This window comes from Bombina bombina, chromosome 3 (genome assembly GCF_027579735.1).
Source record: "Bombina bombina isolate aBomBom1 chromosome 3, aBomBom1.pri, whole genome shotgun sequence".
Taxonomy (NCBI): Eukaryota; Metazoa; Chordata; class Amphibia; order Anura; family Bombinatoridae; genus Bombina; species Bombina bombina.
This window is the reverse complement of record NC_069501.1, coordinates 594,586,195-594,596,815: the sequence shown is the minus strand read 5'-3', so window position 1 is coordinate 594,596,815 and position 10,621 is coordinate 594,586,195. Positions and strand designations below refer to the sequence as shown.

The 10,621-nt window shown below is 45.2% G+C and overlaps 1 protein-coding gene across 1 annotated transcript in view; it reads left to right on the top strand.

Annotated features, from left to right (window-relative positions):
* The first annotated feature begins 1,159 nt into the window (after window positions 1–1,159).
* The window catches only part of CNR2 (cannabinoid receptor 2), a 148,226-nt gene continuing 138,764 nt past the window's right edge, over window positions 1,160–10,621 (top strand). Inside the window, exons 1-3 of the mRNA XM_053707172.1 lie at window positions 1,160–1,356; window positions 1,574–1,809; window positions 2,657–2,854. The gene's annotated coding sequence lies outside the window, so the exon portion shown is untranslated. The remainder of the gene's footprint in view (window positions 1,357–1,573; window positions 1,810–2,656; window positions 2,855–10,621) is intronic.

The following is a 10,621-nucleotide window of genomic DNA, read 5'->3' as shown; positions in this document are numbered from 1 at the left end:
GCTTGCTAAACATACTGGGATATTGGCAAGTTGCTGACTTTGATAAAGTCTAGTTATTCAATAACAACGTCAACGTCCAACACATGACTTTTATCAGGATTCAACCTAAGCCACTGGCATTCATTCATCCCACCAATTCAGCAAGGCATGTTTTACCTGATTAGTATATAACACTAGATAACATTAACGATGATGGCAATTTGAAAGTACAATCTGCAGTCTTCAGCCTTGACACTCCAATTAGTGATTGATATCATGAATAAGTCTCTGGCTGCTTCAGACTAAAATAAAAGCCATTTATAATCTTCCCTCAGTGCCATTACAAACTGTCACATTGTTGACTGGTCCAAAACTACAATACTTTGCCTTTATAGATATATTTCAAATGATTGATTATACCTCCAGGTTGATTAATTTATTTACTTTTTGTGGTGCAACAAAAAAACAAACAACTAGATTTCATCAAAGACAGATAGGGAATTCAGCACTATTTCATTATAAACAAGTATCAAAGTTTATGAATTCATTGATCTTAAAAGTGCACATAAAGCATAAATATTTCCACACAGTTAAAAATTAACAATAACGTATTCCCATATAGGAGTCAATAGAGCAAAAAAAGTGGTATTTTAGTTTAATATCTATCTATCTATCTATCTATCTATCTATCTATCTATCTATCTATCTATCTATCATTACATATAGGTATATGTATATATATATATATATATATATATATATATATATATATATATACACAGGTATATGTCTTGTAAAATAATGGAGATCGCTGCCATTATTTTTAAGGGGATTTTTAGTCAGATAGGCCACAGTTGATATTTTTGCTTATGCTTTATCTGTGTCTAAATGTCTTGTTTTTCTGTCTTGCTTAAAAACTTCTGTTATGTGAATATGTTGCCTCTCTGCATGTAACATTGGTCCAGCCAACTATCTGTAGAATAACAGTTAATTGCTGTATTTTTTTTCTCCTTGTCCAAAATTAGACTCAGCATATGAATGGCATCCATGGGCGTCCGGAGAAGGGGGGGGGGGCAGGTGTGCTGAAAGCAAGCACAGTGACTGAATGGTGCTGCTGCAGGCCTTGAACTGGTGTACAACATTTATTTATAGTTTTACATTTACTCCTTCCTGCCCTATCCTCTCTCTAAAAGCCTGTGCACAGTTCAGTGAGTGCTACAGCACACAGGCTTTTACTAAAAAGAAAGGGCAGATATGAAGAGAGCTGAAGGTTTTGAAGTAACGTGTGAAGACGATACAGGATAGCAGGACTCCCAGTTTAACAGCTGCTTTTTTCATGAACATATGCAGCAAAGGCTCCATCATCGAACAAGTGTAGTGAGTGAATACGAACGGAGCGTCATAAGGGATGGGCTTCTGGAATATAAAGGATTAAGTTGTAGGTGCTGTGGGGGAAGCTAGTTTGGGCATGGACAAAGGAGTTTGCTACCTGTGTGGCTATTGGAGGTGGGCATGTGGGAGGAGCTTAATGTAAAGTGTACTTATAGAAGGGACTGACAGGAAGTGGTCAGACTAACCTTTTTTTGTTTTGCAGGATGTATCATAGCAGCTGCGAAAGTTGAAGATGGCTTCCAGGAACAGGAAAATTCCCAAACAATTCTTGGATGATGGTGAGATGGTCTGGAAGACAAGGGCATTGCAAGCACAAAGGAAACTCAAGCGGCTTGAGAAAACTAGGAAGGGTCCCCAATCCTTGCAGGGAGTCCTGGTAACTGATCACCCAGTTGTTGAGGCTCCTGCGGCAGCTGCTGTCCCAGGCAAGATGTGGTGGTAAGTAGTTTTTCCTTAGTTGGGTCCCCCGCTATAGAAGGCCAGGCTCCAGGTAACATTTTGGTAGTGGGTGGAGATGGGGTATCCGATCTGGACGCTGGTAGTAGCATAGGGTCCCCTGTATTATTTTAATAATACCTGTATCTGTTTGGTCTTCAAATAAATTTATGATTTCCAGCATTCCCACAGTGAGCAAGCGTACCTCTTTCTTTGCCTGTTTATTTTAATCTAGGCCTGCTTCTATGGCACACTCACCTAGTCCGGTAATTCCCCCTGGTCAGATGGAGAGGGTTAGGTTGCAGCTGGGTGAGGAGTTAGTATGGGTAGAGCCCAATATGGCGGATGGGATGGGCCGCATCTGGCCTCCATCTTCTCAAGTGAGATTTGATGATGTCATTGTGGATGCAAGGAGAAGGAGGTAGACAGGGAACACTGTGAGCCTGGTGGTCTGAGTCGCTGGCTTGGTGAGGGGAGGAGGGAAAGGGGACAGGGGTCATGGAGGGATAGAGAGGAAGCAGGCTATAGGGATCTTGGTAGGGATAGGTACAGAGAACCGGAATACACGGAAATATATGAGAGGGGCGCAGCAGAAGTTAGCAGGCCTGTGAAAAGGGCTAGGGCAGTGGGGGAGAAGGGTGATACGTCTAGGGTGATTAGGGATAAGGAAGAAAACATGTATATGCTGATGGAGCATGTAGATAAGGAAGTGGAGGCAGGAGGTAGTTTAAGTGGCGCTGTGGTGGCAAAAAGGGGGAGTCTGTGTCTGTGGGGCAGAAGGAGGGGGGTATCCAGGTCATACAAAGGGGGGGGGGAGGCACCAAATAACAGTATTTTAATGTGTTTGTAGAGGGATAAGGGGGTGTCACTATGGCACAGGAGGATCATATGGCAGTGACGGCAGTCCCAGGCAGGGTGAGAGGAGCTGCAGAGGATGGAGCAACAGAGCCAAATGCAGCACAGCACAAACAGGGGACAGAGGTTGGATCACTGGACAAACCGGGTCAATCAGCATCAAAAGCAGGACGGTGTCAAGCATCAAAGCAAGGTAAGAGAATTGTGGGTAGAAATAGCTGTATATCGGATAGTTCATAGGAATTAGATTCTGACGAGAAAACTAAAGGGGAGTGTAACAAGAAATTTTTGAAGATAGTGAGGAAAATTTATGCCAAACAAGGCAGGGGGGATGATCGTGGGGAGGTTATTATAGATATGGGGGGTAATGGGGAAGGGGAATTTAACGCTCATGATGAAGTAACTGGAACGCTATTGTTACCATTAACAAACGCATTTAAAAGCAAAAGTGATTCTTAGGGCTCAAAAAGGAAATAGTATGTGGATGTTTTTGAAATTACTAGGGAAGGAGTAGCCTTGAAATCTAGAGGGGATGAATTAAAAGGAACAAAGATTAAGCAATCATTTACAGAATGGGTTAAGGGCGTGCTAAGTTATGTTGAATGCTTTATTACAGCTAACCCAGAGAAGGTAAAGGGAATGTTGAGATACATTCATTTAATTGCAGAATGCTACACCACATACAGGGGGTTTGCATGGAAGGATTACGATGCAGAATTTAGAAAGGGCAACCTACAACTGAGGGATAAAGGGAGAAAGGAGTTTGGTGTAAAAATCTTAGATATGTATACCAGACTAAGTGGCAGATAATCAGGGTAGCAAGAGTACGAGTTTTACCAAGAACAGTAAGCCTGAAGCAAAAGAATACTGGGCGTATAAAGATAAAAGGTGTGACAGAGGGAGCGCATGCAAATTCAAGCACGTCTGCAGATAATGTGGAGCAGGCCATGCAGGGGTAGATTACAGAAAGAATAATGGCAATAACGGGTTGGGGAGGAATTTCAGAACCAAGGAAGCACAGGAGGGGGACAGGCAGTGGGCGCTAACAGCAACACCGCTTAAAATATATAGAGTGACTAAGGAATTGCAGGGGTACCCTAATGATGATGATAGAGAGTTACTGATTGAAGGGCTAAATAACGGTTTCATAGTACCGGTGAAAGGGGAGGTAATTGGGGCAGTTAAAGCTAGGAATTTAAAATCGGCAGCAGAAATTCCTGAGAAATTCGAAAGAAAAATTGGAAAAAGAGATAGCCTTGAGTAGGATGGCGGGTCCCTTTCTTGTTAAAGCCATTTGCTGACAAAGTTGTTTCTTCATTAGGGGTGGTCCCCAAGAAGGAAGTGGGGAAATATTGAATGATTCATCATTTATCTTACCCAAAGGGTAGATCAGTGAATGATGCAATTGATAAATAGGAGGCCACGGTCCAATATCAATCATTCAATAGTGCAGTGAAGCTGGTTAGAGAGGCTGGAAAAGGGGCCGTGATGGCAAAGATAGATATCGAGTCAGCGTTTAGGTTGTTACCATTGAACTCTGTGAGTTTTAAATTAATGGGGTGTAAATTTGGGGGTCTCTACTATGTTGACAAGTGCTTGCCAATGGGCTGTTCTATTTTTTGTTTGATCTTTGAAAAATTTAGCTCATTTTTGCATTGGCTTCTAGTAGTAAGGCAAAGGAAGGAGTCGGTAATCCATTATTTGGACAACTTTATGGTGGCAGGAAAGGCGGGGTCTGGGACCTGCAAGCAAATGAAGGAGGGTTTAATAGGGATGTTGGAAGAGCTACCGGTTGCAAAAGAGAAAACAGAAGGTCCTAGTGTTAGGCTAACATTCTTGGGAATTATCTGTCAGGGTGCCAGGAATCAGACTAGAAGTGCAAAAATAATCACACCTTTATTAATAGCAAAAAATTATAAAATGTCCACAAGTCAAATAACAAGCCAGGAGTCAAAACCAGAGCTGGTAGTCAGACGAGCCGAGTCAGGAGCCAAAGCGAATAGTCAGACGAGCCCGGAATCAGGAACAAGGAGAACAGCAGAGTCAGGAACAAGCCAGGGATCAGGAACCACGTCAGGCAGCCAGGTAATACACAGGAACTCTCACAAACAGGTTTTAGACAACGCAAAGGCAAAGCATACTGAACAAAGGCCCTTTAAATAATGACATCACAATTCTGAGACTGCATTCTGTCTCACATGGATGATGCACAACAGTCTGGCCATAAAAGGAAGTGCAGGAAGTGAGCAGCATCCCCACTAATGCACCAAGTCAGGAAGAGAGGTGAGTAAAAATGGCTGCCAGCAGCACATGGAAAAACCCTGACAGTACCCTCCCTCAACGACCCCCTCCCCCGCGGGAGGACAAAAGGCTTATTGGGGAAACGGGCATGGAAGGCACGGAGGAGGGTGGGAGCATGAACATCAGAGGAGGCAACCCAAGAACGCTCCTCCGGACCGTAGCCCCTACAGTGAACCAAATACTGTACACGGCCCCTGGACATACGAGAGTCAATAATGCTGCTGACCTCATACTCCTCATGGTTATCAACAAATATAGGATGGGGACGAGGCAGCACAGTGGTAAACCGATTACAAGCCAACGGTTTCAAGAGGGAGACATGAAAAACATTGGAGATGCGCATAGCAGGAGGAAGGTCAAGAGCGTAGGCCACAGGATTAACCCGTCGGAGTATTCGAAAAGGACCAACATAACGGGGAGCCAATTTATTGGAAGGCACATGAAGGTTCAAGTTGCGGGAGGACAGCCAAACTCTCTCACCAACCTGGTAGGAAGGTGCGGGCAGACGCCTACGATCAGCCTGGAACTTTTGGCGCTGCATAGAATGATGAAGGCAATCCTGAATCTGCACCCACGTGGAACGGAGTTGCCGGAGGATGCTCCTCCAAGAGCGTGAATACCCTGAGACATGAATGAATCTGAGCAACAAGGATGGTTGAAACCCATAATTCGCCATGAACGGGGATAACTTGGAGGAAACATTAATAGCACTATTATGAGGCAAACTCTGCCCAAGGTAACAGTTCAGGACCAATTATTGTGTGATCTGAGACATAGCAACGGAGGAACTGTTCCAGAGCTTGATTAACCAGTCCGCAGCCCCATTGGATTGAGGGTGATATGCTGAGGAGAAGGAAAGCTGGATCCCCATTTGAGCACAAAAGGACACCAAAATCTGGAGACAAACTGGCTACCCCAGTCCGACACTATCTCCTTGGGTAACCCATGTAAATGGAAGACCTCCCGGGCAAAATTAAGCAAGCTTCTGAGCGGTAGGGCAGCTTCATCAAGGGAATGCAATGTGACATTTTAGAAAAACGGTCAACCACCATAAGGATAACAGTATTGCCATTGGAAACAGGGAGCTCGACAATGAAGTCCATGAAAGAAGTGTCCCGGAGGACGCTCACCATTAGCAATAGGTTGAAGAAGACCCACAGGAAAGAACGTCGAGGAGTCTTTTCTGTGCACAAAGCTGAGCATGAGGCAACATACCCAGTAACATCAGAATGAAGACCTGGCCACCAGAATTGTCGAGTGACAGTGACAGACCAAATCATTTGGTTCTTGCCTGGGTAACCTCGGCTTTAGGATAGTGGTAAGTGTGCAAAAGTTTAGTTCGAAGATTCTCAGGATACAAAACACTTACCACTAGGTTTCTCAGGCGGTGCATTGGTTGTGCAGCCAGGATCTCCTCCCCCAAGGGGAGAAGTCAAATTAGTACGTATTGTAGCAAAAATATGGGTCAGGAGTTATAACAGGAGTAGGTACAGACGATCCTCCTTGGACAGTAGGCGAAAATTGGGGTCGAAAGAGGGCTCACAGCCCTACATTCTAACTACCATGCAGGTAGTAGACCACATAATTAAATCGAGACAAAAATAGCGCCCATCTTCTGGCCTGTCGGGGCGACAAACGTTTGCTTCAGATAGATAAGTTAAATTCTTGTGGTCAGTAAAAATGAGCACTGGCACACTAGTACCCTCGAGAAGATGCCTCCATTCCTTGAGTGCCAAAATATGGCCAGTAATTCCCTGTCACCAATTTCATAAGTGCACTCTGCTGAGACAATGTCTTAGAGAAGAAACCACATGGATGCAAGGAACCATCAGGCGTAGGACGTTGAGACAAGAGGGCACCTACTCCTGTCTCAGACGCATCAACCACAAGAACGTAAGAGGCAGGACAGGGTTAGGATGAGCCAGAACATGGAGCGGCAGGCAAAGGACATTCTTAAGACTATCAAAGGCCTCAATGGCAGTGAGGTGACCAATGGAGTGGATCATTCTCTTTAACGGGTCAGTCTGTGATGAGGTTTGACCAAGGAAGAAAAGTTTTTAATAAACTTTCTATAGTAATTGGCGAACCCCCAAAAAAATTGAATAGACCGAAGACCAACTGGGTGAGGCCACTGCAGAACTGCAGATAACTTGTCAGGATCCATGGAGAACCCTGCAACGGAGATAACATAACCTAGGAAGGTTACTTGAGTCTGATGGAACTCACATTTCTCAAGTTTACAAAACAGGCCGTTCTCACGTAGTCTCTGAAGAACCCGTGTAACATCAGAACGATGAGCCTCAAGTGTGGGTGAGTGTATAAGGATGTCGTCTAAGTACACCACAACACACTGTTGCAACATATCTCAAGGACATCATTAATAAATTCCTGATAAACAGCAGGAGCATTACATAGGCCAAAGGGCATTACAAGATACTCATAATGACCGCTCCTGGTGTTAAATGCTGTTTTCCATTCGTGACCCTCCTTAATCCTAACGAGATTGTACGCTCCTCTCAAATCAAGTTTAGTAAAGACCGTAGCTCCCTTGAGGCAGTCAAAGAGTTCCGTAATGAGCGGAATAGGGTAAGCATTCTTAATGGTAAGACGATTAAGACCCCTATAATCGATACATGGTCTTAACTTGCCACCCTTTTTCTTCACAAAGAAGAAGCCAGCCCCTGCAGGAGAGCAGGATTTGCGGATGATCCCCCGCGACAGTGCATCAGCAACATACTCCTCCATAGCACAATTCTCTGCAACAGACAGAGGGTACACCCGGCCCCGAGGAGGAATGGCTCCGGGTTGCAGGTCTATGGCACAATCGTAAAACCGGTGAGGAGGCAACGTACCAGCACGCACCTTGTCAAACACGTCTCAGAACTCTCGGTACTCCTCTGGCAATTGAGATACCGAAAAAGTGCACAAGACTTTAACTGGTTTCCGAAGACAAGTGGAAATACATTGCGGGGACCACAACAAAATTTCGGACCTGCGCCAGTCGAGACTGGGATTGTGCTTTTGGAGCCAGGGATAACCCAGAACAACTGAAAAATGCGGAGAGTTTATCACCTGGAACTGGAGGGTTTCAAAATGGAGAGCCCCAAAAGCCATGGACAACGGAGCAGTTTCGTGAGTAACGAGTGCAGGCTGAAGGGGCCTGTCATCAATAGCCTCAATAGCAAGCGTAATGGACCGAGGCAAAACAGGAATGAAGTGCTTTAAAACAAAAGCACTGTCAATGAAATAGCCAGCAGCACCGGAGTCATCAAGAGCCTGATTGACTATGGAGGAGTCCACCCAGGTAAGGACAACCGTGACCAAAGGTTTCTTCTTAAGCGGTTCCGGGGACAAGGATAAACCACCCAAGGTCTGCCCCCGACAGGACCTTAGGTGTGAGCGTTTCTCGGCCGTGTAGCACAAGACTTCAAAAGGTGGCCCTGTAACCCACAATAGAGGTAGAGCCCCTCCCTCCTCCTAAAGGCCCTCTCTGCCGCAGAGAGACGCGTGAATCCCAACTGCATCGGCTCAGCAGTACCTGGTGACTCGGGACCAGGAGGCATGGGAGGAGAGGGAGGCATGGGTGGGAACGAACATGTAGGAGACAACGGAACAGGAGGCTTCCGCAAGCGCTCCTTGAAAGAGGGCCTCTCTCTGAGTCTGATGTCAATTAGGATCAAAAAAGACACCAATGCCTCGAGATCCTCTGGTAAATCTCTGGCAGCAACTTAGTTTTTAATCGCATCAGAGAGCCCATGAAAGAAGGCGGCAACAAGGGCTTCATTGTTCCAACCTACCTCTGCGACAAGCGTACGGAACTCAATAGCATACTGAGCAACAGATCTTGTACCTTGCTGAATGGACATGAGTCGTTTAGCAGCAGAGGAGGAGCGAGCCGGAACATCAAATACCCTTCGAAAGGAGGCCACAAATTCAGGGTAATTTGAAATCACAGGTTTATTGGTCTCCCACAAGGGATTAGCCCAGGCAAGAGCTGTGTCAGAGAGTAACGAGATGAGAAATCCCACTTTAGCTCTGTCAGAGGGAAATGCCTGAGGTAACATCTCAAAGTAAATTCCCACCTGGTTCAAAAACCCTTTGCACTGAATAGGATTGCCTCCATATCGCTGAGGTAGGGGTGCAGAACCGGACATGCTCCTGGTAGGCAAAGGTGCAGCAGCGGAAACAGGAGCAGCCATAACATGCGGGACACTTTGGTCCAAATATGCAGTGCGAATCAGCAGGGTTTGCAGGGCTAGTGCAAATTGATCCAAGCGGTGATCCTGTTCATCCATCCTGGAAATGATGGCAGGTAAAGATGGATAATTAGCAGCATCAGGATTCATGGCCTTTGCGTAATGTCAGGGTGCCAGGAATCATACTGACACGAGAAATGCAAAAATAATCACACCTTTATTAATAGCAAAAAATTATAAAATGTCCACAAGTCAAATAACAAGCCAGGAGTCAAACCCAGAGCTGGTAGTTAGACGAGTCAGGAACAAGGAGAACAGCAGAGTCAGGAACAGGCCAGGGATCAGGAACCACGTCAGGCAACCAGGTAATACACAGGAACTCTCACAAACAGGTCTTAGACAATGCAAAGGCAAAGCATACTGAACAGAGGCCCTTTAAATAATAAATGATGACATCACAATTCTGAGACTGCATCCTGTCTCACATGGATGATGCACAACAGTCTGGCCATAAAAGGAAGTGCAGGAAGTGAGCAGTATCCCCCACAATGCACCAAGTCAGGAAGAGAGGTGAGTAAAATGGCTGCCAGCAGCACATGGCAAACACAACAGGGAAAAACTCTGACATTATCATAGACTCAGTGAAAGAACAGTGTGAGCTCCCTCCTGACAAGGATGAGAAAGTGAGGCTGCTAATAGCAGGAATAGTTAAGAGGAGGAAGGTAACCCTGAAGGAAATGCAGAAGCTGTTGGGAGTATTAAATTTCGCATGCAAGGTCAGGATTTTTAAAAGACATTTGCAGTTGGGCACCAGAGGGGCTAAAAAACCGGAGCATATTATCAGGATATCAGAGGAGATGAGGGAGGACCTTAATGTTTGGGAATTTTAATGGCGTGAGAATATGGGAGGTGGTGTCTTTGGTAGATGATGGTGCTCGGGAAAATGGCCAGTAAAATGGAAAGAGATGGATTGGGTTAAGAACTGAGTGCTATTAGAGTTGATCCCAATAGTGGTTGCAATAGAACTCTGGGGTGAGCTGTTGGCTAATAGAAGGATAATTTGCTGGTCTGACAACAAAGGGGTGGTGGATGTGATCAATCTGTTATCGGCATCTTCTTTACCTGTGATAAGATACCTAAGGTATTCTGTGTTAAAGTGTTTAAGGCATAACATCTGTTTTAAGGCCAAGCATAAACCAAGGTATAGAAATGTAATTGCCGATTTGTTGTCTCGTTTTAAATGGAATAGGTTTAGGGCTCTTGCCCCAAATGCTAGACAGGAAGGTGAATGCTGCCCTATCATTCTTTGGCAGATTGGCAACGAATAGATGGAATCAAAGAACTGGTGGAGAAATCCTTGGTGCCTTGGACATGGGCAACGTACAAGAAACATTGGGGGCAGTGGTGCGAGTTCAGACAGGAGGTAGTGACAGGAGAGCAAGGGAGGTTTTTAGAGTGGTTAA